Source organism: Oncorhynchus gorbuscha, linkage group LG16, assembly GCF_021184085.1.
Source record: "Oncorhynchus gorbuscha isolate QuinsamMale2020 ecotype Even-year linkage group LG16, OgorEven_v1.0, whole genome shotgun sequence".
NCBI classification, from domain to species: Eukaryota; Metazoa; Chordata; class Actinopteri; order Salmoniformes; family Salmonidae; genus Oncorhynchus; species Oncorhynchus gorbuscha.
In genome coordinates this window covers 10,653,431-10,677,387 of record NC_060188.1, presented here as the reverse complement: position 1 = coordinate 10,677,387, position 23,957 = coordinate 10,653,431, and the positions used below count along the sequence as shown (strand labels likewise).

At 44.1% G+C, this 23,957-nt stretch overlaps 1 protein-coding gene and 1 pseudogene across 1 annotated transcript in view; one reads left to right on the top strand and one right to left on the bottom strand.

Annotated features, from left to right (window-relative positions):
• Positions 1-23,957, top strand: part of LOC123998976 — an 899,899-nt pseudogene that overhangs the window by 103,915 nt on the left and 772,027 nt on the right.
• Positions 1-23,957, bottom strand: part of LOC123998935 (potassium channel subfamily T member 2-like) — a 108,043-nt gene that overhangs the window by 31,541 nt on the left and 52,545 nt on the right. The window lies entirely within an intron of this gene.

The window sequence follows — 23,957 nt, the reverse complement described above, 5'->3', positions numbered from 1 at the left end:
GAATTTACACGATGATTTAATCTATTATTAACTCAATGGCACTTACTTGACAACACAACATGATGCAATTAGCAGAGATAAATAAATATACATTCGTCAAATAGACAGTCAACTCCCTGTCATGTCAGATTATTTTCTCTTCTCCTCCTTAGGGCATTGTCTCTTTTTATCCCTTCAGTTTACATTCTGGGTTGTTTTTACACCTTCAGTTTACATTCTGGGTTGTTTTTACACATTCAGTTTATATTCTGGGTTGTTTTTACATCTTCAGTTTACATTCTGGGTTGTTTTTACACATTCAGTTTATATTCTGGGTTGTTTTTACATCTTCAGTTTACATTCTGGGTTGTTTTTACATCTTCAGTTTACATTCTGGGTTGTTTTTACACCTTCAGTTTATATTCTGGGTTGTTCTTACCCGTTCAGTTTATATTCTGGATAATTTTTTACCCATTCAGTTTATATTCTGGGTTGTTTTTACATCTTCAGTTTACATTCTGGGTTGTTCTTACCCGTTCAGTTTATATTCTGGATAATTTTTTACACATTCAGTTTATATTCTGGGTTGTTTTTACATCTTCAGTTTACATTCTGGGTTGTTTTTACACCTTCAGTTTACATTCTGGGTTGTTTTTACACATTCAGTTTATATTCTGGGTTGTTTTTACATCTTCAGTTTACATTCTGGGTTGTTTTTACACATTCAGTTTATATTCTGGGTTGTTTTTACATCTTCAGTTTACATTCTGGGTTGTTTTTACATCTTCAGTTTACATTCTGGGTTGTTTTTACACCTTCAGTTTATATTCTGGGTTGTTCTTACCCGTTCAGTTTATATTCTGGATCATTTTTTACACCTTCAGTTTATATTCTGGGTTGTTTTTACCACTTGAGTTTATATTCTGGGTTGTTTTTACCACTTCAGTTTATATTCTGGGTTGTTTTTACCACTTCAGTTTATATTCTGGGTTGTTTTTACCACTTCAGTTTATATTCTGGGTTGTTTTTACCACTTCAGTTTATATTCTGGGTTATTTTTACCCCTTCAGCTTACATTCTGGGTTGTTTTTACCCTTTCAGTTTATATTCTGGGTTGTTTTTACCCTTTCGGTTGATATTCTGGGTTGTTTTTACCACTTCAGTTTATATTCTGGGTTGTTTTTACCCCTTCAGCTTACATTCTGGGTTGTTTTTACCCTTTCAGTTTATATTCTGGGTTGTTTTTACCCTTTCGGTTGATATTCTGGGTTGTTTTTACCACTTCAGTTTATATTCTGGGTTGTTTTTACCCCTTCAGTTTATATTCTGGGTTGTTTTTACACCTTCAATTTATATTCTGGGTTGTTTTTACCACTTCAGTTTATATTCTGGGTTGTTTTTACCCCTTCAGTTTATATTCTGGGTTGTTTTTACCACTTCAGTTTATATTCTGGGTTGTTTTTACCCCTTCAGCTTACATTCTGGGTTGTTTTTACCCTTTCAGTTTATATTCGGGGTTGTTCTTACCCTTTCAGTTTATATTCTGGGTTGTTTTTACCCTTTCAGTTTATATTCGGGGTTGTTCTTACCCTTTCAGTTTATATTCGGGGTTGTTCTTACCCTTTTAGTTGATATTCTGGGTTGTTTTTACCGTTTCAGTTTATATTCTGGGTTGTTCTTACCCTTTCAGTTTATATTCTGGGTTGTTCTTACCCTTTCAGTTTATATTCGGGGTTGTTCTTACCCTTTCAGTTGATATTCTGGGTTGTTTTTACCCTTTCAGCTTACATTCTGGGTTGTTTTTACCCTTTCAGTTTATATTCTGGGTTGTTTTTACACCTTCAGTTTATATTCTGGGTTGTTTTTACACCTTCAGTTTATATTCCGGGTTGTTCTTACCCTTTCAGTTTATATTCGGGGTTGTTCTTACCCTTTCAGTTTATATTCGGGGTTGTTCTTACCCTTTCAGTTTATATTCCGGGTTGTTTTTACACCTTCAGTTTATATTCTGGGTTGTTTTTACCACTTCAGTTTATATTCTGGGTTGTTTTTACCACTTCAGTTTACATTCTGGGTTGTTTTTACACCTTCAGTTTATATTCTGGGTTGTTTTTACACCTTCAGTTTATATTCTGGGTTGTTCTTACCCTTTCATTTTATATTCGGGGTTGTTCTTACCCTTTCAGTTTATATTCGGGGTTGTTCTTACCCTTTCAGTTGATATTCTGGGTTGTTTTTACCCTTTCAGTTTATATTCCGGGTTGTTTTTACACCTTCAGTTTATATTCTGGGTTGTTTTTACCACTTCAGTTTATATTCTGGGTTGTTTTTACACCTTCAGTTTATATTCTGGGTTGTTTTTACCCTTTCAGTTTATATTCCGGGTTGTTTTTACACCTTCAGTTTATATTCTGGGTTGTTTTTACCACTTCAGTTTACATTCTGGGTTGTTTTTACACCTTCAGTTTATATTCTGGGTTGTTTTTACACCTTCAGTTTATATTCTGGGTTGTTTTTACCCTTTCAGTGTAACAGTTTTCTAGGTGTGGTGAAGGAGAGTCGGACCAAACTGCAGCGTGTAGATTGCGATCCATGTTTAATGAACAAAAAACGTAACACGAATCTAAAACACAAACACTACAAAACAAAGAACGTAACAAAAACCAAAACAGCCTATACTAGTGAAAACTAACATAAACAGGAACAAGGACACTAAGGACAATCACCCACGACAAACTCAAAGAATATGGTTGCCTAAATATGGTTCCCAATCAGAGACAACGATAAACACCTGCCTCTGATTGAGAACCACTCCAGACAGCCATAGACTTTGCTAGATCACCCCACTAGCTACAATCCCAATATATATATACCAAAACCCCAAGACAAAACACACCACAATACAAAAACCCCATGCCACACCTTGGCCTGACACAATACATAAAGATAAACACAAAATACTTCGAGCAGGGCGTTACAGAACCCCCCCCTAAGGTGCGGACTCCCGAACGCACCTCAAAACAATATGGAGGGTCCGGGTGGGCATCTGTCCATGGTGGCGGCTCCGGCGTGGGACGTGGACCCCACTCAGTCAATGTCTTAGTCCCTTCTCCTCGCGTCCCTGGATTGTCCACCCTCGCTGCCGACCATGGCCTAGTAGTCCTCACCCAGAACCCCACTGGACTGAGGAGCAGATCGGGACTGAAGGGCAGCTCGGGACTGAGGCAGCTCGGGACTGAGGAAAAGCTCGGGAGTGAGAGAAAGCTTGGGAGTGAGAGAAAGCTCAGGAGTGAGAGGAAGCTCAGGAGTGAGAGGAAGCTCAGGAGTGAGAGGAAGCTCAGGAGTGAGAGGAAGCTCAGGAGTGAGAGAAAGCTCAGGCAGGTTGATGGATCTACCAGATCCTGGCTGGCTGGTGGTTCCGGCAGACCCTGGCTGACTGGCAGATCCTGGCTGACTGGCGGATCCTGGCTGACTGGCGGATCCTGGCTGACTGGCGGATCCTGGCTGACTGGCAGATCCTGGCCAACTGGAAGTTCTGGCGGATCCTGGCAGACTGGCGGATCCTGGCTGACTGGTGGATCCTGGCAGACTGGCAGCTCCTTGCAGACTGGCAGCTCCTTGCAGAGTGAGAGCTCTGGCTGCTTCATGCAGACTGACAGCTTCATGCAGACTGACAGCTCTGGCTGCTTCATGCAGACTGACAGCTTCATGCAGACTGACAGCTCCTTGCAGACTGACAGCTCTGGCTGCTTCATGCAGACTGACAGCTTCATGCAGACTGACAGCTCCTTGCAGACTGACAGCTCCTTGCAGACTGGCGGCTCCTTGCAGACTGACAGCTCCTTGCAGACTGACAGCTCCTTGCAGACTGACAGCTCCTTGCAGACTGGCAGCTCCTTGCAGACTGGCAGCTCCTTGCAGACTGGCAGCTCCTTGCAGACTGACAGGTCCTTGGGGACTGACATCTCCTTGCGGACTGGCAGCTCCTTGCAGACTGACAGCTCTTTGCAGACTGACAGCTCTGGCTGCTTCATGCAGACTGACAGCTCCTTGCAGACTGACAGCTCCTTGCAGACTGACAGCTCCTTGCAGACTGGCAGCTCCTTGCAGACTGACAGCTCCTTGCAGACTGGCAGCTCCTTGCAGACTGGCAGCTCCTTGCAGACTGGCAGCTCCTTGCAGATTGACAGCTCCTTGCAGACTGACAGCTCTGGCTGCTTCATGCAGTCTGGAGACTCCAGCAGCGCTGTAGAGGAAGAAGGCCTTAGCTGCGCTGAACAGGCGGGAGACTCCGGTAGCGCAGGAGAGGAGAAAGGCTCTGATAGCGCTGAACAGGCAGGAGGCTCCAGCAGCGCAGGAGAGGCGAGGCGCACTGGAGGCCTGATGCGTGGTGCTGGCACTGGTGGTACTGGGCCGAGGACAAGCACAGGAAGCCTGGTGCGGGGAGCTGCTACCGGAGGGCTGGTGTGTGGAGGTGGCACAGGATGGGCTAGACCGTGAAGGCATACTGGAGATCTTGAGAGCAGTGTTGGCACAGGACGTGCAAGGCTAGGGATGTGCACAGGAGGCCTGATGCGTGAGGCTGGCACCAACTTCACCAGCCGACTAACACGCACCTCAGGACGAGTATGGAGCACTGACCCAGGTGCCATCAAATCCCCGACACGTTCCGTCGGGCGAATTCCATGCAAAAAGCACCAACACAGCAACTCCCTCATTTCTCTCTCCTCCAATTTTCCCATTAACTCCTTCACAGTCTCTGCTTCGCTCACCTCCAACACCGGTTCTGGTCTCCTCCTTGGCTCCTCACGATAAACAGGTAGAGTTGGCTCAGGTCTGACTCCTGACTCTGACACACTCTCCCTGAGCCCCCTTCCCAATAAATTTTTGGGGCTGACTCTCAGGCTTCCATCCGCTCTGCCGTGCTAGCTCCTCATAATGCCGCCTCTCTGCTTTTGTAGCCTCCAGCTTGGCTTTGGGGCGACAATAATCTCCAGGCTGTTCCCAGGGTCCTTTCCCGTCTAGAATCTCCTCCCAAGTCCATTTCTCCAAGTAGTGCAGCCTCTCCCACTGTAGTTGCTCCTGCTCCTGCTGCTGCTGCCTCTGTTGCCTCTCCTGCGGCTCCTGCCTGTTGACACGCTGCTTGGTCCGGTTGTGGTGGGTGATTCTGTAACGGTTCTCTAGGTGTGGTGAAGGAGAGTCGGACCAAACTGCAGCGTGTAGATTGCGATCCATGTTTAATGAACAAAAAACGTAACACGAATCTAAAACACAAACACTACAAAACAAAGAACGTAACAAAAACCGAAACAGCCTATACTAGTGAAAACTAACATAAACAGGAACAAGGACACTAAGGACAATCACCCACGACAAACTCAAAGAATATGGTTGCCTAAATATGGTTCCCAATCAGAGACAACGATAAACACCTGCCTCTGATTGAGAACCACTCCAGACAGCCATAGACTTTGCTAGATCACCCCACTAGCTACAATCCCAATATATATATATCAAAACCCCAAGACAAAACACACCACAATACAAAACCCCATGCCACACCCTGGCCTGACCCAATACATAAAGATAAACACAAAATACTTCGACCAGGGCGTGACATTCAGTTTATATTCCGGGTTGTTTTTACCCTTTCAGTTTATATTCTGGGTTGTTTTTACCCCTTCAGTTTATATTCCGGGTTGTTTTTACCCCTTCAGTTTATATTCTGGGTTGTTTTTACCCCTTCAGTTTATATTCCGGGTTGTTTTTATCCCTTCAGTTTATATTCTGGGTTGTTTTTACCCCTTCAGTTTATATTCCGGGTTGTTTTTACACCTTCAGTTTATATTCCGGGTTGTTTTTACACCTTCAGTTTATATTCTGGGTTGTTTTTACACCTTCAGTTTATATTCCGGGTTGTTTTTACACCTTCAGTTTATATTCTGGGTTGTTTTTACACCTTCAGTTTATATTCTGGGTTGTTTTTACCCTTTCAGTTTATATTCTGGGTTGTTTTTTACCCTTTCAGTTTATATTCCGGGTTGTTTTTACCCTTTCAGTTTATATTCCGGGTTGTTTTTACCCCTTCAGTTTATATTCCGGGTTGTTTTTACCCTTTCAGTTTATATTCCGGGTTGTTTTTACCCTTTCAGTTTATATTCTGGGTTGTTTTTACCCCTTCAGTTTATATTCCGGGTTGTTTTTACCCCTTCAGTTTATATTCCGGGTTGTTTTTACCCCTTCAGTTTATATTCCGGGTTGTTTTTACCCTTTCAGTTTATATTCCGGGTTGTTTTTACCCTTTCAGTTTATATTCGGTTGTTTTTACCCCTTCAGTTTATATTCGGGTTGTTTTTACACCTTCAGTTTATATTCCGGTTGTTTTTACACCTTCAGTTTATATTCGGGTTGTTTTTACACCTTCAGTTTATATTCCGGGTTGTTTTTACACCTTCAGTTTATATTCTGGGTTGTTTTTACACCTTCAGTTTATATTCCGGGTTGTTTTTACACCTTCAGTTTATATTCTGGGTTGTTTTTACCCTTCAGTTTATATTCGGGTTGTTTTTATCCCTTCAGTTTATATTCTGGGTTGTTTTTACCCCTTCAGTTTATATTCCGGGTTGTTTTTACACCTTCAGTTTATATTCCGGGTTGTTTTTACACCTTCAGTTTATATTCTGGGTTGTTTTTACACCTTCAGTTTATATTCTGGGTTGTTTTTACACCTTCAGTTTATATTCTGGGTTGTTTTTACCCTTTCAGTTTATATTCTGGGTTGTTTTTTACCCTTTCAGTTTATATTCCGGGTTGTTTTTACCCTTTCAGTTTATATTCCGGGTTGTTTTTACCCCTTCAGTTTATATTCCGGGTTGTTTTTACCCTTTCAGTTTATATTCCGGGTTGTTTTTACCCTTTCAGTTTATATTCTGGGTTGTTTTTACCCCTTCAGTTTATATTCCGGGTTGTTTTTACCCCTTCAGTTTATATTCCGGGTTGTTTTTACCCCTTCAGTTTATATTCCGGGTTGTTTTTACCCTTTCAGTTTATATTCCGGGTTGTTTTTACCCTTTCAGTTTATATTCCGGGTTGTTTTTACCCCTTCAGTTTATATTCCGGGTTGTTTTTACACCTTCAGTTTATATTCCGGGTTGTTTTTACACCTTCAGTTTATATTCTGGGTTGTTTTTACACCTTCAGTTTATATTCTGGGTTGTTTTTACCCTTTCAGTTTATATTCTGGGTTGTTTTTTACCCCTTCAGTTTATATTCCGGGTTGTTTTTACCCTTTCAGTTTATATTCCGGGTTGTTTTTACGCTTTCAGTTTATATTCCGAGTTGTTTTTACGCTTTCAGTTGATATTTTGTGTTGTTTTTGTATTTCTTTGCTCTATATCCTATTTTGGGGTTAAGGGGACCTGGCAACACCCCTGCAGTGCAGGGTCTTATTAAAGGACCTTTCACACTCTCACACACTTAGCAACGGAACCAGCCTGAACAAACATAGATAACACCCATCACTCCACCTTCACTGCTCCTGCCTTGTCTGTTTCTCTTGTTTTTCTGCTACCTTCTCTCTCATCTCTTTGTGACAAAAAAACAATATAGAGTTATGACCAATAAAATGAGGCTCAGGGAGCAGTCATTTTCCCTGCTGTGTAATTCTTGATTACAGTGTTTGGTACAAATTAGATCTTGGCCTTAAATGCCCAGATGTGCTTTGCATATTGATTGTCGACAGAAACGTTGGTAGCTAGAATTGTCCAGCCTCGCCTCTCGTGCCTCAGGAGACGGTTAGTAGCTAGTAAACACATAAAAGCAATGAGACACAGGTCCTTTCTGTCTAGCAGCTTTACTTCCATTAGACTCACCAACAGAGAGGAAAATGTTGTTGATGATGATAATATTTGTATAAATTACAGGCATAGTGGGATAGAAAGAATGTTTGGATCATAATATGTACCCAAATGAAAAATAAATTGTATTCACTGTAGTGTTTTTGCAGACTTTACTGTGGTATTCACTATAGTATATACTACAGTGAATACTCTAGTATTTACTATAGTTTTGCAGATATGACTGTAGTATACTGTAATATTTACAGTTTACTATAGTATAAATACTGTAGTAAGAAAATAATATTGGTTTATATTGTAGTAATTACTGAATTGTTTTTGCGGACTGTAGTATACTGTAGTAATTACTGTAGTGTTCTTGTGGTCTGTAGTGTACTCTACTATTTACTATAGTATTCTACAGTATACTACAACATTCTATAGTAAGTACTATACATGATCGAGGTATACTACAGTGTATAGTATAGAATTCTACAGTATAATACAGTTTTCTACAGAATGTTATATGAAGTACTGTAGTATTCTGTGTAATGAATCATGAGAGCTTAATATTTTGGGATCAAATCATCAGTACCCTGCTAGCCTTATGTTCCTATCACTGCTGCTACAGCAGAGAACAGAACAAAATTACTCATATCAAGCCTTTTGGGCCCCCAACCTCACAACAAAACATTTTGGTGGCCCCTCTCTTAATGTTTTAAAGTAAAACTTTGCAATTTTATAAAACATGTTATGCTATTCCACACATTTTTCCATGGGGCAGAGATAATTTGTTTTGCAGTTTTACAGCAAATTTACTGCAATCATACCATTTTTGTCATGAGTTGGAGAGACATTTTTGCAGTTTTAAAGCTATTTTCCTGCAATTTTACAAATTTTGTAATGCTTCAGTTAATATGTTATTATGATATTTGAGTGAGAACAACTAACAAAACCAATGGGGGCTACTGGAGGTCAGGGCCTCTGGGCACGTGCCCTGTGTGCCCGGTCGGTTTGTTTGATTTGTTAGCTGACATGTTAGCTTACTCACAATAGTAGATTGAGACCCCGACTGAGTTTATGTCACTTATGCCTGGAACTGGCCCTGATCACAACAGGTCACCTTGTTTTCCCAAGCTTTCCCAAGCTGCGACAGGGCCTTCTCCAGGGTTGTGCTGAGGCTCTGGAACTCCACAACCATCCCTGACGGAGTCTTCACCATCTTTCAGTTCCACCTAAATACTCCCCCCATACAAACACACCAGTGGAGGCTGCTGAGGGGAGGACGGGTCATAACAATGGCTGGAATGGAGTCAATGGAATGGTATGTAATACATGGAAACCATGTGTTTGATGTGTTTGGGAGCCCTCCTCCCTTCTCTTTGAGCCCTCCTCCCTTCTCTTTGAGCCCTCCTCCCTTCTCTTTGAGCCCTTCTCCCTACTCTTTGAGCCCTTCTCCCTACTCTTTGAGCCCTTCTCCCTACTCTTTGAGCCCTTCTCCCTACTCTTTGTGTCATGTTTTGTCATTAATTATCATGTCTTGTCCCTGTGCTTCCCCTTCTATTCGTTTCCCTCTGCTGGTCTTATTAGGTTCTTTCCCTCTTTCTATCCCTCTCTCTCCCCCTCCCTCTCTCACTCTCTCGCTCTCTCTTCTCTCTATCGTTCCGTTCCTGCTCCCAGCTGTTCCTATTCCCCTAATCAATCATTTAGTCTTCCCACACCTGTTCCCGATCCTTTTCCCTGATTAGAGTCCCTATTTCTCTCCTTGTTTTCCGTTCCTGCCCCGTCGGATCCTTATCTATAATTCACCGTGCTGTGTCTATGTTTTGCCCTGTCGTGTCGTGTTTCCCTCAGATGCTGCGTGGTGAGCAGGTGTCTGAGTCTGCTAGGTTCAAGTGCCTTCCCGAGGCAACCTGCAGTTCTCGATCAAGTCTCCAGTCTGTTCTCGTCTTTACGAGTAGTATTATGCTTTTTGTTTTGTAAAGTTTCTTACTGGATTAAAAACTCTGTTTTCGCCAAGTCGCTTTTGGGTCCTCATTCACCTGCATAACAGAAGGATCCGACCAAGGAATGGACCCAGCGACTACAGAGGCTCGTAACACTGCCGTCAAGATCCAAGGAGCCATGCTCGGCAGACACGAGCAGGAATTGTCTGCTGCTCGCCATGCCGTGGAGAACCTGGCCGCTCAGGTTTCCGACCTCTCTGGACAGTTCCAGAGTCTTCGTCTCGTGCCACCTGTTACTTCCTGGCCTGCCGAGCCTCCGGAACCTAGGGTTAATAACCCACCTTGCTACTCCGGGCAGCCCACGGAGTGCCGCTCCTTTCTCACCCAGTGTGATATTGTGTTCTCTCTCCAACCCAACACATACTCTAGTGAGAGAGCTCGGGTTGCTTACGTCATTTCACTCCTTACTGGCCGGGCCCGAGAGTGGGGCACAGCTATCTGGGAGGCAAGGGCTGATTGTTCTAACAATTACCAGAACTTTAAAGAGGAGATGATTCGGGTTTTTGACCGTTCAGTTTTTGGTGGGGAGGCTTCTAGGGCCCTGGCTTCCCTATGCCAAGGTGATCGATCCATAACGGATTACTCTATAGAGTTTCGTACTCTTGCTGCCTCTAGTGACTGGAACGAGCCGGCGCTGCTCGCTCGTTTTCTGGAGGGACTCCACACAGTGGTCAAGGATGAGATTCTCTCTCGGGAGGTTCTTTCCAGTGTGGACTCTTTGATTGCTCTCGCCATCCGCATAGAACGACGGGTAGATCTTCGTCACCAGGCTCGTGGAAGAGAGCTCGCATCAACGGTGTTTCCTGCTCCGCATCGCAACCATCTCCCTCCTCTGGCTCTGAGACTGAGCCCATGCAGCTGGGAGGGATTCGCATCTCGACTAAGGAGAGGGAACGGAGGATCACCAACCGCCTGTGCCTCTATTGCGGATTTGATGGACATTTTGTTAATTCATGTCCAGTAAGAGGCCAGAGCCCATCAGTAAGCGGAGGGCTACTGGTGAGCGCTACTACTCAGGTCTCTTCATCTAGATCCTGTACTACTATGTCGGTCCATCTACGCTGGACCGGTTCGGGTGCTACATGCAGTGCCTTGATTGACTCTGGGGCTGAGGGTTGTTTCATGGACGAAGCATGGGTTCGGAAACATAACATTCCTTTCAGACAGTTAGACAAGCCTACGCCCATGTTTGCCTTAGATGGTAGTCATCTTCCCAGTATCAGATTTGAGACACTACCTTTAACTCTCACAGTATCTGGTAACCACAGTGAGACTATTTCTTTTTTGATTTTTCGTTCACCTTTTACACCTGTTGTTTTGGGTCATCCCTGGCTAGTATGTCATAATCCTTCTATTAATTGGTCTTGTAATTCTATCCTATCCTGGAACGTATCTTGTCATGTGAAGTGCTTAATGTCTGCCATCCCTCCCATTTCTTCTGTCCCCACTTCTCAGGAGGAACCTGGCGATTTGACAGGAGTGCCGGAGGAATATCATGATCTGCGCACGGTCTTCAGTCGGTCCCGAGCCAACTCCCTTCCTCCTCACCGGTCGTATGATTGTAGTATTGATCTCCTTCCGGGGACCACTCCTCCTCGGGGTAGACTATACTCTCTGTCGCCTCCCGAACGTAAGGCTCTCGAGGATTATTTATCTGTGTCTCTTGACGCCGGTACCATAGTGCCTTCTTCCTCTCCGGCCGGGCGGGGTTCTTTTTGTTAAGAAGAAGGACGGTACTCTGCGCCCCTGCGTGGATTATCGAGGGCTGAATGACATAACGGTTAAGAATCGTTATCCGCTTCCCCTTATGTCATCAGCCTTCGAGATTCTGCAGGGAGCCAGGTGCTTTACTAAGTTGGACCTTCGTAACGCTTACCATCTCGTGCGCATCAGAGAGGGGGACGAGTGGAAAACGGCGTTTAACACTCCGTTAGGGCATTTTGAGTACCGGGTTCTGCCGTTTGGTCTCGCCAATGCGCCAGCTGTTTTTCAGGCATTAGTTAATGATGTTCTGAGAGACATGCTGAACATCTTTGTTTTTGTCTATCTTGACGATATCCTGATTTTTTCACCGTCACTCGAGATTCATGTTCAGCACGTTCGACGTGTTCTACAGCGCCTTTTAGAGAATTGTCTCTACGTAAAGGCTGAGAAGTGCTCTTTTCATGTCTCCTCCGTTACTTTTCTCGGTTCCGTTATTTCCGCTGAAGGCATTCAGATGGATTCCGCTAAGGTCCAAGCTGTCAGTGATTGGCCCGTTCCAAGGTCACGTGTCGAGTTGCAGCGCTTTTAGGTTTCGCTAATTTCTATCGGCGTTTCATTCGTAATTTCGGTCAAGTTGCTGCCCCTCTCACAGCTCTTACTTCTGTCAAGACGTGTTTTAAGTGGTCGGTTCCGCCCAGGGAGCTTTTGATCTTCTAAAAGAACGTTTTACGTCCGCTCCTATCCTCGTTACTCCTGACGTCACTAGACAATTCATTGTCGAGGTTGACGCTTCAGAGGTAGGCGTGGGAGCCATTCTATCCCAGCTTCCAGTCTGACGATAAGGTTCATCCTTGCGCTTATTTTTCTCATCGCCTGTCGCCATCTGAGCGCAACTATGATGTGGGTAACCGTGAACTGCTCGCCATCCGCTTAGCCCTAGGCGAATGGCGACAGTGGTTGGAGGGGGCGACCGTTCCTTTGTCGTTTGGACAGACCATAAGAACCTTGAGTACATCCGTTCTGCCAAACGACTTAATGCCCGTCAAGCTCGTTGGGCGTTGTTTTTCGCTCGTTTCGAGTTTGTGATTTCTTACCGTCCGGGTAGCAAGAACACCAAGCCTGATGCCTTATCCCGTCTGTTTAGTTCTTCTGTGGCTTCTACTGATCCCGAGGGGATTCTTCCTTATGGGCGTGTTGTCGGGTTGACAGTCTGGGGAATTGAAAGACAGGTTAAGCAAGCACTCACGCACACTGCGTCGCCGCGCGCTTGTCCTAGTAACCTCCTTTTCGTTCCTGTTTCCACTCGTCTGGCTGTTCTTCAGTGGGCTCACTCTGCCAAGTTAGCTGGTCATCCCGGTGTTCGAGGCACTCTTGCGTCTATTCGCCAGCGCTTTTGGTGGCCGACTCAGGAGCGTGACACGCGCCGTTCGTGGCTGCTTGTTCGGACTGCGCGCAGACTAAGTCGGGTAACTCTCCTCCTGCCGGTCGTCTCAGACCGCTCCCCATTCCTTCTCGACCATGGTCTCACATCGCCCTAGACTTCATTACCGGTCTGCCTTTGTCTGCGGGGGAAGACTGTGATTCTTACGGTTGTCGATAGGTTCTCTAAGGCGGCACATTTCATTCCCCTCGCTAAACTTCCTTCCGCTAAGGAGACGGCACAAATCATTATCGAGAATGTGTTCAGAATTCATGGCCTCCCGTTAGACGCCGTTTCAGACAGAGGCCCGCAATTCACGTCACAGTTTTGGAGGGAGTTCTGTCGTTTGATTGGTGCGTCCGTCAGTCTCTCTTCCGGGTTTCATCCCCAGTCTAACGGTCAAGCAGAGAGGGCCAATCAGACGATTGGTCGCATACTACGCAGCCTTTCTTTCAGAAACCCTGCGTCTTGGGCAGAACAGCTCCCCTGGGCAGAATACGCTCACAACTCGCTTCCTTCGTCTGCTACCGGGTTATCTCCGTTTCAGAGTAGTCTGGGTTACCAGCCTCCTCTGTTCTCATCCCAGCTTGCCGAGTCCAGCGTTCCCTCCGCTCAAGCGTTTGTCCAACGTTGTGAGCGCACCTGGAGGAGGGTGAGGTCTGCACTTTGCCGCTACAGGGCACAGACTGTGAGAGCCGCCAATAAACGCAGGATTAAGAGTCCAAGGTATTGTTGCGGCCAGAGAGTGTGGCTTTCCACTCGCAACCTTCCTCTTACGACAGCTTCTCGTAAGTTGACTCCCGCGGTTCATTGGTCCGTTCCGTGTCTCCCAGGTCGTCAATCCTGTCGCTGTGCGACTGCTTCTTCCGCGACATCTTCGTCGCGTCCATCCTGTCTTCCATGTCTCCTGTGTCAAGCCCTTTCTTCGCACCCCGTTCGTCTTCCCTCCCCCTCCCGTCCTTGTCGAGAGCGCACCTATTTACAAGGTACGTAAGATCATGGACATGCGTTCGGGGACGGGTTCACCAATACTTAGTGGATTGGGAGGGTTACGGTCCTGAGGAGAGGAGTTGGGTTCCGTCTCGGGACGTGCTGGACCGTTCGCTTATTGATGATTTCCTCCGTTGCCGCCAGGGTTCCTCCTCGAGTGCGCCAGGAGGCGCTCGGTGAGTGGGGGTACTGTCATGTTTTGTCATTAATTATCATGTCTTGTCCCTGTGCTTCCCCTTCTATTCGTTTCCCTCTGCTGGTCTTATTAGGTTCTTTCCCTCTTTCTATCCCTCTCTCTCCTCCCTCTCTCACTCTCTCGCTCTCTCTTCTCTCTATCGTTCCGTTCCTGCTCCCAGCTGTTCCTATTCCCCTAATCAATCATTTAGTCTTCCCACACCTGTTCCCGATCCTTTTCCCTGATTAGAGTCCCTATTTCTCTCCTTGTTTTCCGTTCCTGCCCCGTCGGATCCTTATCTATAATTCACCGTGCTGTGTCTATGTTTTGCCCTGTCGTGTCGTGTTTCCCTCAGATGCTGCGTGGTGAGCAGGTGTCTGAGTCTGCTAGGTTCAAGTGCCTTCCCGAGGCAACCTGCAGTTCTCGATCAAGTCTCCAGTCTGTTCTCGTCTTTACGAGTAGTATTATGCTTTTTGTTTTGTAAAGTTTCTTACTGGATTAAAAACTCTGTTTTCGCCAAGTCGCTTTTGGGTCCTCATTCACCTGCATAACACTTTGAGCCCTTCTCCCTACTCTTTGAGCCCTTCTCCCTACTCTTTGAGCCCTTCTCCCTACTCTTTGAGCCCTTCTCCCTACTCTTTGAGCCCTTCTCCCTACTCTTTGAGCCCTTCTCCCTACTCTTTGTTTCATCTTTCTATTCTATTTCTGGTTAGAATGGTATTGTTTTAGATTTTTTATTCTTGTTTTAATTCATGTAAAGTGACTTTGGGTCCTTGTAAATCACTATATAAATACAATATATTATTATTATTATTTTCATCATCATTATTGAAATCCCTTAAACTCGTGGGAATTGACCTATATGGATAGGGCTAAATTGAAATGTTTCTTACAGAATAAAATATGGAAAGCATATGCATACCATGATAGAAATGAAAACGGAACAGTTTGGAGATTATGGGGAAATTATTAGACTAAAGGTGAGGACATAATAAACTCAGTAAAAAAAACGTCCTCTCACTGTCAACTGCGTTTATTTTCAGCAAACTTAATTACCATGTGTAAATATTTGTATGAACATAATAAGATTCAACAACTGAGACATAAACTGAACAAGTTCCACAGACATGTGACTAACAGAAATGGAATAATGTGTCCCTGAACAAAGGGGGGGTCAAAATCAAAAGTAACAGTCAGATCTGTCGTTCTGCCCCTTAACAAGTCAGTTAACCCACTGAAAATAAGAATTTGTTCTTAACTGACTTGCCTAGTTAAATAAAGGTTAAAAAAATAATAATATGGTGTGGCCATCAGCTGCATTAAGAACTGCATTGTATCTCCTCCTCGTGGACTGCATCAGATTTGCCAGTTCTTGCTGTGGGATGTTACCCCACTCTTCCACCAAGGCACCTGCAAGTTCCCAGACATTTCTGGGGGGGAATGGCCCTCCGATCCAACAGATGTGCTCAATGGGATTGAGATCCGGGCTCTTCGCTGACCATGGCAGAACACTGACATTCCTGTCTTGCAGGAAATCACTCACAGAACGAACAGTATGGCTGGTGGCATTGTCATGCTGGAAGGTCATGTCAGCATGAGCCTGCAGGAAGGGTACCACATGAGGGAGGAGGATGTCTTACCTGTAATGCACAGCGTTGAGATTACCTGCAATGACAACAAGCTCAGTCCGATGATGCTGTTGTCACGACCCGGTTACGAACCTGGGTCTCCGGAGTGAGAAACAGTCACTTAACCAACTGAGCCACGAATAGTCGGCAGAACCCAGAAGATGAGGCAGACACAGCAGCACTTGAGACGGTGTATTTAATGAAGTAAAAAGTGAAGTTCTTCAGGAAAACATGTAACTCCACAACCTCAAAAGGAATTCCACAAGAACAAAGGTAATCCTCCAAGACAAAAAGGTAAATCCACAGAGTGGAAGGTATAGCACAAAAAGCCTAAAAAAATACTCAAAAACAAACAAACAAGAACAAAAAACAGAATTCCACAAGAGAGTCCACCGGGATCAACAAGAGTTTCACAGAGTACTAGGGCTGGGTGCTAACATACAAACACAGAGCAAAGGACTGAGGAAAACAAAGGGTTTAAATACAATCAGGGGAAACGAGGCACAGGTGCAAATAATAATGGGGATCAAGGGAAAACAAAAGGTCAAAAGGCACAATGGGGGCATCTAGTGACCAAAAACCGGAACAACCCTGGCCAAATCCTGACAGCTGTGACAAACTGCCCCAGACCATGAAGAACCCTCCACCTCCAAATCGATCCCGCTCCAGAGTAAAGGCCTCGGTGTAATGCTCATTGCTTTGACGATAAACGCGAATCCGACCATCACCCCTGGTGAGACAAACCGCGACTCGTCAGTGAAGAGCACTTATTGCCAGTCCTGTCTGGTCCAGCGATGGTGGATTTGTGCCCATAGGCGACGTTGTTGCTGGTGATGTCTGGTGAGGACCTGCCTTACAACAGGCCATCAAGCCCTCAGTCCAGTCTCTCTCAGCCTATTGTGGACAGGTTGAGCACTGATGGAGGGATTGTGCGTTCCTGATGTAACTCGGGAGGTTGTTATTGCCATCCTGTACCTGTCCCGCAGGTGTGATGTTCGGATGTACCAATCCTGTGCAGGTGTTGTTACACGTGGTCTGCCACTGCGAGGACGATCAGCTGTCCGTCCTGTCTCCCTGTAGCGCTGTCTTAGGCGTCTCACAGTACGGACATTGAAATGTATTGCCCTGGCCACATCTGCAGTCCTCAAGTCTCCTTGCAGCATGCCTAAGGCACATTCACGCATATGAGCGGGGACCCTGGGCATCTTTCTTTTGGTGTTTTTCAGAGTCCGTAGAAAGGCCTCTTTAGTGTCCTAAGTTTTCATAACTGTGACCTTAATTGCCTACCGTCTGTAAGCTGTTGGTGTCTTAACGACCGTTCCACAGGTGCATGTTCATTAATTGTTTATGGTTCATTGAACAAGCCTGGGAAACAGTGTTTAAACCCTTTACAATCAAGATCTGTGAAGCTATTTGGATTTGACGATTTATCTTTGAGAGACAGGGTCCTCAAAAAGGGACGTTTCTTTTTGTGCTGAGTTTAGTTCACCTGACACAAGACTGAATGAATCCAAACATTACACTGTTGATTTTATGTGCATTTTACATTAACTATACTTTTCACAGCCTTTGTCAATAATGAAATCGAAGAAAAAAACATGGATACATTCAGTAACATGATAAGAATATTTCTGGAAAATGTGGGGTAGGTGCAACATAACACAAAAATATGACAAGGGTTTGAGTGAGAGGACTAGCTGGTGTCTTCAAGTGGCCACACACCCCTCCAGTGTGGGCACAGTTCCCAAGTCATTTCAATGCACTCAAAGAGTCTTCAACTATAAGGTGTTTTACTTTAGTTCTCCTAGCAGTGTCGTTGAGGAAATAGAGCACGTTGGAACACAGCTCTGCATCCCTGCCTTTACACAACTACTGTTGTTGTTCACGCAACCAGAAACGGTCCATTATAAATCACAATCTGGGTCAGGTGGGCATGATTTGAAAGCTTGTTCTATTGCCAACATGACCAGCTAAATGATAAAATACAATCTTACGGTGTGAGGCTTTCACAATGCTATTAGAAAAGCAGGTCGTACGGTGTGCAAAGAACGGAGTCACGAGTTCATTCAGACGCGGAGAATGTTCATCATAATAGAACAAACAGGTTCAGTCTGTTCAGGGCAACCCAGGGTAGAACACCATCTCGTAGTGTAACTGTACATCAAACATAGTGATCAGAAACATCTACACTGTATATGACATGAGGTTTTTGTGAAGTGCACATTTGGACATTTGGCTTCGATGACATCAAAGTGGTATTTATTATAATCCTCAAAGTCTCATCTTTCAAAATACATAGATTCATCGTAATTTACAGATGCCCAAGTTCAGAACAGCTGTCTGTCAAAACCCATACAGTGCTGTGAAGCGCAGAGCCAAAGCTCTGGAGTCATGTATTGCATGTTACTGTGCATCCACTATGTTCCAGTTTAAGCACAGACAATATTAAATACATTTGGTATGGAGAGTTGATCAGTGTGTGTGAGGTGTGTGTGTGTGTGTGTGTGTGAAGGATGTGTGTGTGTCTCTGTGTGTGCTAAACGTGTATGTCTCTGTGTGTGTCTCTGTGCGAGGTGAACTCCCACGCTGGCAGCAGATAGTAATTACTGCAGGTCTGCCCAAACAGCAACCCTAATTAAATCAGCATGCAGTTATTGTGTGATGGTATGTGTAAGTGACCAGGCTATTGACCAGGCTAATATAGCTCAGTCCACCAGAAACACACCAGGTCATTGTTGTTCAACATTTGGTCAGGGAAAATCAACACCATGCAACACAGTCAACCCACAACCTAATTCTGATTCATATAAACCCCCTCTGATCCTCCACACACAGAGAGAACTTGAGTGGCAGTCTCCTCTCTCTGCCTCTCTGCATAGAGCCATCCCAACATACACTGAGTGTAAAAAAACATTAGGAACACCTGCTCTTTCCATGACATCGACTGACCAGGTGAATCCAGGTGAAAGCTACGATCCCTTATTGATGTCACTTGTTAAATCCACTTCAATCAGTGTAGATGAAGAGGAGGAGACAGGTTAAAGAAGGATTTTTAAGCTATGAGACATGTATTGTGTATGTGGGCCATTCAGAGGGTGAATGGGCAAGACAAAAGGTTTAAGTGCCTTTGAACGGGGTATGGTAGTAGGTGCCCGGCGCACAGGTTTGAGTCAAAAACTACAATGCTGCTGGATTTTTTTCCCACTCAACAGTTTCCCGTGTGTATCAAGAATGGTCCACCATCCAAAGGACATCCAGCCAACTTGACACAACTGTGTCAAAGCATTGGAGCATTGGAGTCAACATGGGCCAGCATCACCATGGACTGAGTCCATGCCCCAATTAATTGAGGCTGTTCTGAGGTCAAAAGGCTCAATATTAGGAAGGTGTTCCTAATGTTTTGTACACTCAGTGTATATGATCTAATATAATAGACATTAGTCAGTTGTTAAGCTATTTGTGGGGATCAAATCAAGTCTCCACTGCGTCTCATTAGTGCCACCCACACTGGCACTTAACGAAGGGAATTCAGCACCCTGTTACAACGTGCCTGTCCACGCCACTAAAAGCCCATTGCTGCACCAATTGGTTCCTCCAGTTTCCTCCACGCTGGTTACTTGACCACTGACAGGAAGAACACTGTATTAAGTAGTGGCTTTATTGTGTTGATATGAAGAGATTGGCTGTGTTTGTTAAATTGACTCAAATGCATTAATTTACTTATTTTGGGGATAAATTGAAATGTTGTGAAACCATTCCTCTCTGTTGTCTTCATTGTGATTCAGGTAGCATTTCAGCTCTATTCAATGTAGCTACTATCCCGTATGCAAGCTAACTGTAGAAGCACTAGTAGGTTTTCTATCTATGACACATTCCTCCACTTAATACTAAAAGAGCCAGACTGGAAGACATTCAACATTTCTTTTCACAACTGAATGTATTAATCTGAAAAGAAAACGTACGAAGAAACATGATGAAAGGAATCAAAACCTTGCACAAAAATGTTTGATTTAGTTCCCACAGTACTGCACATGCAGTCCTTCCCCAATCGGCTAGCCGATACCATAACATTCAGCATTCTGCCCTACAGCACCAATCAGAAATCGCCACAGAGCTCTCCTCAGACCTCCAGGACTGGTACGTGACCGAGAGAAGCAACACAGTAGAGGAGATAGGCAGACATAGGAGAATAGAAAAAGCATTCCATCTCCTTGGTAACGCCCCAGCCTACACTAATAACAAACCCATGCATTCAGATGGAATTCAGACTGTTAGAAGGTAAGGCAGTGCCGATAGATGACTCCCTGCATACAGCAAGCATATTTGGCAGGCAGAAACTGGATTTCTGTAATGGGATAAAATATGAATCATTAATTGAGAAGAAGGCAGGGAAATAGGATTGAGTTTGACGTTCCCGAGGATGAAATTAGAGAAGTGCGATATTGGTGAGAGAGACAGAGACAGAGTTAGAGAGAGCTACAATGAACTACAGGACAAAATACAAACCCTCTGACCCAAAAAGGCCTGTGGTGTTGACCTAAATGAAATGATAAAATATTCAGACCACAAATTTCAATTTGTTTTTTAAAACTCTTTAACATCAAACTCATCAAACTCAGCTTTGGCATCTTCTGCAATTTGACCCTAATAACTACCGTGGGATACGCGTCAACAGCAACCTTGGGAAAATCGTCTGTATTATCATTAACAGCAGACTTGTACATTTCCTCAGTGAAAACAATGTACTGAGCAAATGTCAAATTGGCTTTTTACCAAATTACCGTACGACAGACCACGTATTCACCCTGTACACCCTAATTGACAAACAAACAAAACAAAACAAAAGGCACAGTCTTTTCATGCTTTGTTGATTTCAAAAAAGCTTCTGACTCAATTTGGCATGAGGGTCTGCTATAGAATTTGGGGGAAAAACATACGACATTATAAAATCCATGTGCACAAACAACAAGTGTGCATTTAAAATTGTAAATAACACACACATTTCTTTCCACAGGGCCGTAGGGTGAGACAGGGATGCAGCTTGAGCCCCACCCTCTTCAACATATATATATATATATCAATTAATTAGCAAGGGCACTAGAACAGTCTGCAGCACCCGGCCTCACCTTACTAAAATCTGAAGTCAAAAATGTCTACTCTTTGCTGATGGTTCTTCTGTCCCCAACCAAGGAGGGCCTACAGCAGCACCTAGATCTTCTGCACAGATTCTGTCAGATCCGGGCCATCAGTAAATCTCAGTACGACAAAAATAATGCTGTTCCAAAAAAGGCCCAGTTGCCAGGACCACGAATACAAATTCCATCTAGACACCGTTGCCCTAGAGCACACAAAAAACAATACCTACCTCGGCCTAAACATCAGCATCACAGGTTACTTCTACAAAGCTGCGAACAATCTGAGCGACAAGGCAAGAAGGGCATTCTATGCCATCAAAAGGAACATTAAATTTGACATACCAATTAGGATCTGGCAAAAAATACCTGAATCAGTTATAGAACCCATTGCCCTTTATGGTTGTGAGGTCTGGGGTCCGCTCACCAACCAAGAATTCACAAAATGGGACAAACACCAAATTGAGACTCTGCATGCAGAATTCTGCAAAAAAAAATCCTCAGTGTACAACATAAAACACAAAATAATGCATGCAGAGCAGAATTAGGCCGATATCTGCTAATTATTAAAATCGAGAAAAGAGCAGTTCAATAATTCTACAACCATCTAAAAGGAAGCGATTCCCAAACCTTCCATAACAAAGCCATCGCCTACAGAGAGATGAACCTGGAGAAGAATCTTTTAAGCAAGCTGGTCTTGGGGATCTGTTCACAAACACAAACACACCCCACAGAGCCCCAGGACAGCAACACAATTAGATCCAACCAAATCATGAGAAAACAAAAAGATAATTACTTGACACATTGGAATGAATTTACCAAAAAAGAGCAAACTGGAATGCTATTTGGCCCTAAACAAATAGTACACAGTGGCAGAATACCTGACCACTGTGACTGACTCCAAATTAAGCAAAGCTTTGACTATGTACAGACTCAGTGAGCATGGCCTTGCTAATGAGAGAGGCCGCCCTAGGCAGACCTGGCTCAAGAGAAGACAGACTATGTGCACACTGTCCACAAAATGAGGTGGGAATCTGAGCTACACTTCCTAACCTCCTGCCAAATGTCTGACTATATTAGAGAGACATATTTCCCTCAGATTACAGAGACCCACAAAGAATTCCCCAAAAAATATATAAACTCCCATATCTATTTGGTGAAATACCACAGTGTGTCATCACAGTAGCAAAATTTGTGGCCTATTGCCACAAGAGAGAACAAACATCATTGTAAATACCACCCATATTTATGTTTATTAATGTTCCCTTTTGTGATTGAACTATTTGCACATCAGTATAACACTGTACATAGCCATGATATGACATTTGAAATGTGTATATTCCTTTGAAACTTGTGAGTGTAAGTTTTACTGTTATTTTTTGATTGATTATTTCACTTTTGTTTATTATCTATTTCACTTGCTTTGGCAATGTAGGAGAGAGAGAGGAGAGATAGGGACAGGAAGAAAGAGGGAGAGAGAAAGAGAGAGAGAGAGAGAGAGAGAGAGAGGGACAGGAAGAAAGAGGGACAGGGAGAGAGAGAGAGAGAGAGAGAGAGAGAGAGAGGAGAGAGAGAGAAGGAGAGAGAGAGAGAGATGGGGAGAGAGAGAGAGAGAGAGAGAGAGAGAGAGAGAGAGAGAGAGATGGGGAGAGAGAGAGAGAGAGAGAGAGAGAGAGAGAGAGAGAGAGAGAGAGAGAGAGAGAGAGAGAGGAGAGAGAGAGAGAGAGAGAGAGAGAGAGAGAGAGAGAGAGAGAGAGAGAGAGAGAGAGGAGAGAGAGAGATGGGGAGAGAGAGAGAGAGAGAGAGAGAGAGAGAGAGAGAGAGAGAGAGAGAGAGAGAGAGAGAGAGAGAGAGAGAGAGAGAGAGAGAGAGAGAGAGAGAGAGAGAGAGAGAGAGAGAGAGAGAGAGAGAGAGAGAGAGAGAGAGAGAGAGAGAGAGAGAGAGAGAGAGTCTTTGAAGTCTTTGCCTCCTCATCTTTCTCTCTCCTCTTCCTAACAAGTGCTGCTTGATTGGTGCTTTATGATGGTTTGCTGAACAGGAAAAGGTTTTGTTTCCCTGGAAGCAAAGTGTCCATGCTAATAATATTACTCATCCCAGACACGCTGCCAACACAATCTGTCCAATCTATCCTGCTTTATACTATCTTGTCTGATAGGAAATGCATAGAATACACCTGCAAAGACTGTCACAAATCATAGGAGGTGCTCAGGTGGAAAATGAGACTGGCTCTTAATCAAGCAGACCAGACACTCTGGGGAAATGGCTGTCAGTTCATAGTTTGCTGGAACAGAGAAAGACACATGGGTCTTTCTCTAAACTAGGGTACCAGTGAGGATTTCCTACACTTGACAACTTGTTACAGCTGTTGATAAATCATTGATAATAATCTGTCCATTTTTTCAAGTCATTATATTAAGATATAAGGGGGATCACAGCTCTACTTAATCAAATTCACCAGTTGATTTAAAACCTATGTTTAACCCTTTATCATGGTTCATGTCTTGACGGATTTGTCCCAAATCGTGTGACATAAAACATGACTTTTCTGTCCTTGCATTTATGGAAGTGTAGGATATCTTTATATTATATATTAAGCATTCATCAGTTAAACATTGATAAGAGCGTCTGCTAAATGACTTAAATGTAAATGTAAATGAACTTGACCCTGTAAGAATTCTGGATCTGGCTGTCGGACAGTTTTTTGTATAGAGATCTCAGAAATGCAGTGTAACTACATAACATTTTTTGTCTCCTAATGTCAGGGGGTGAACACAGTTTTCATGGGCACACAAATCCCAAATGATGTGATTGCTAACCGAAAGAGTATTACCTTGATACTTCCAAGCTAAATCGATACTGTCGTTAACGTGGTTCTTCAATAACTTTGCAAAACACTTGTTGGATGTGTATTTGGCGTCCAGCTGATTAGTTTACGCTGCTTTATTTTCACACATCATCATCTGATCCAAGAAGGAATGTTCTGAATGAGAGTGATGAAGTGAAGTGATGAACAGTTGTTGTGATTGTGCATGCGATGCAACAACAGCCCAAAGTGCTGGGGAAACAATGGTTTTGGTCTCTCATTCCT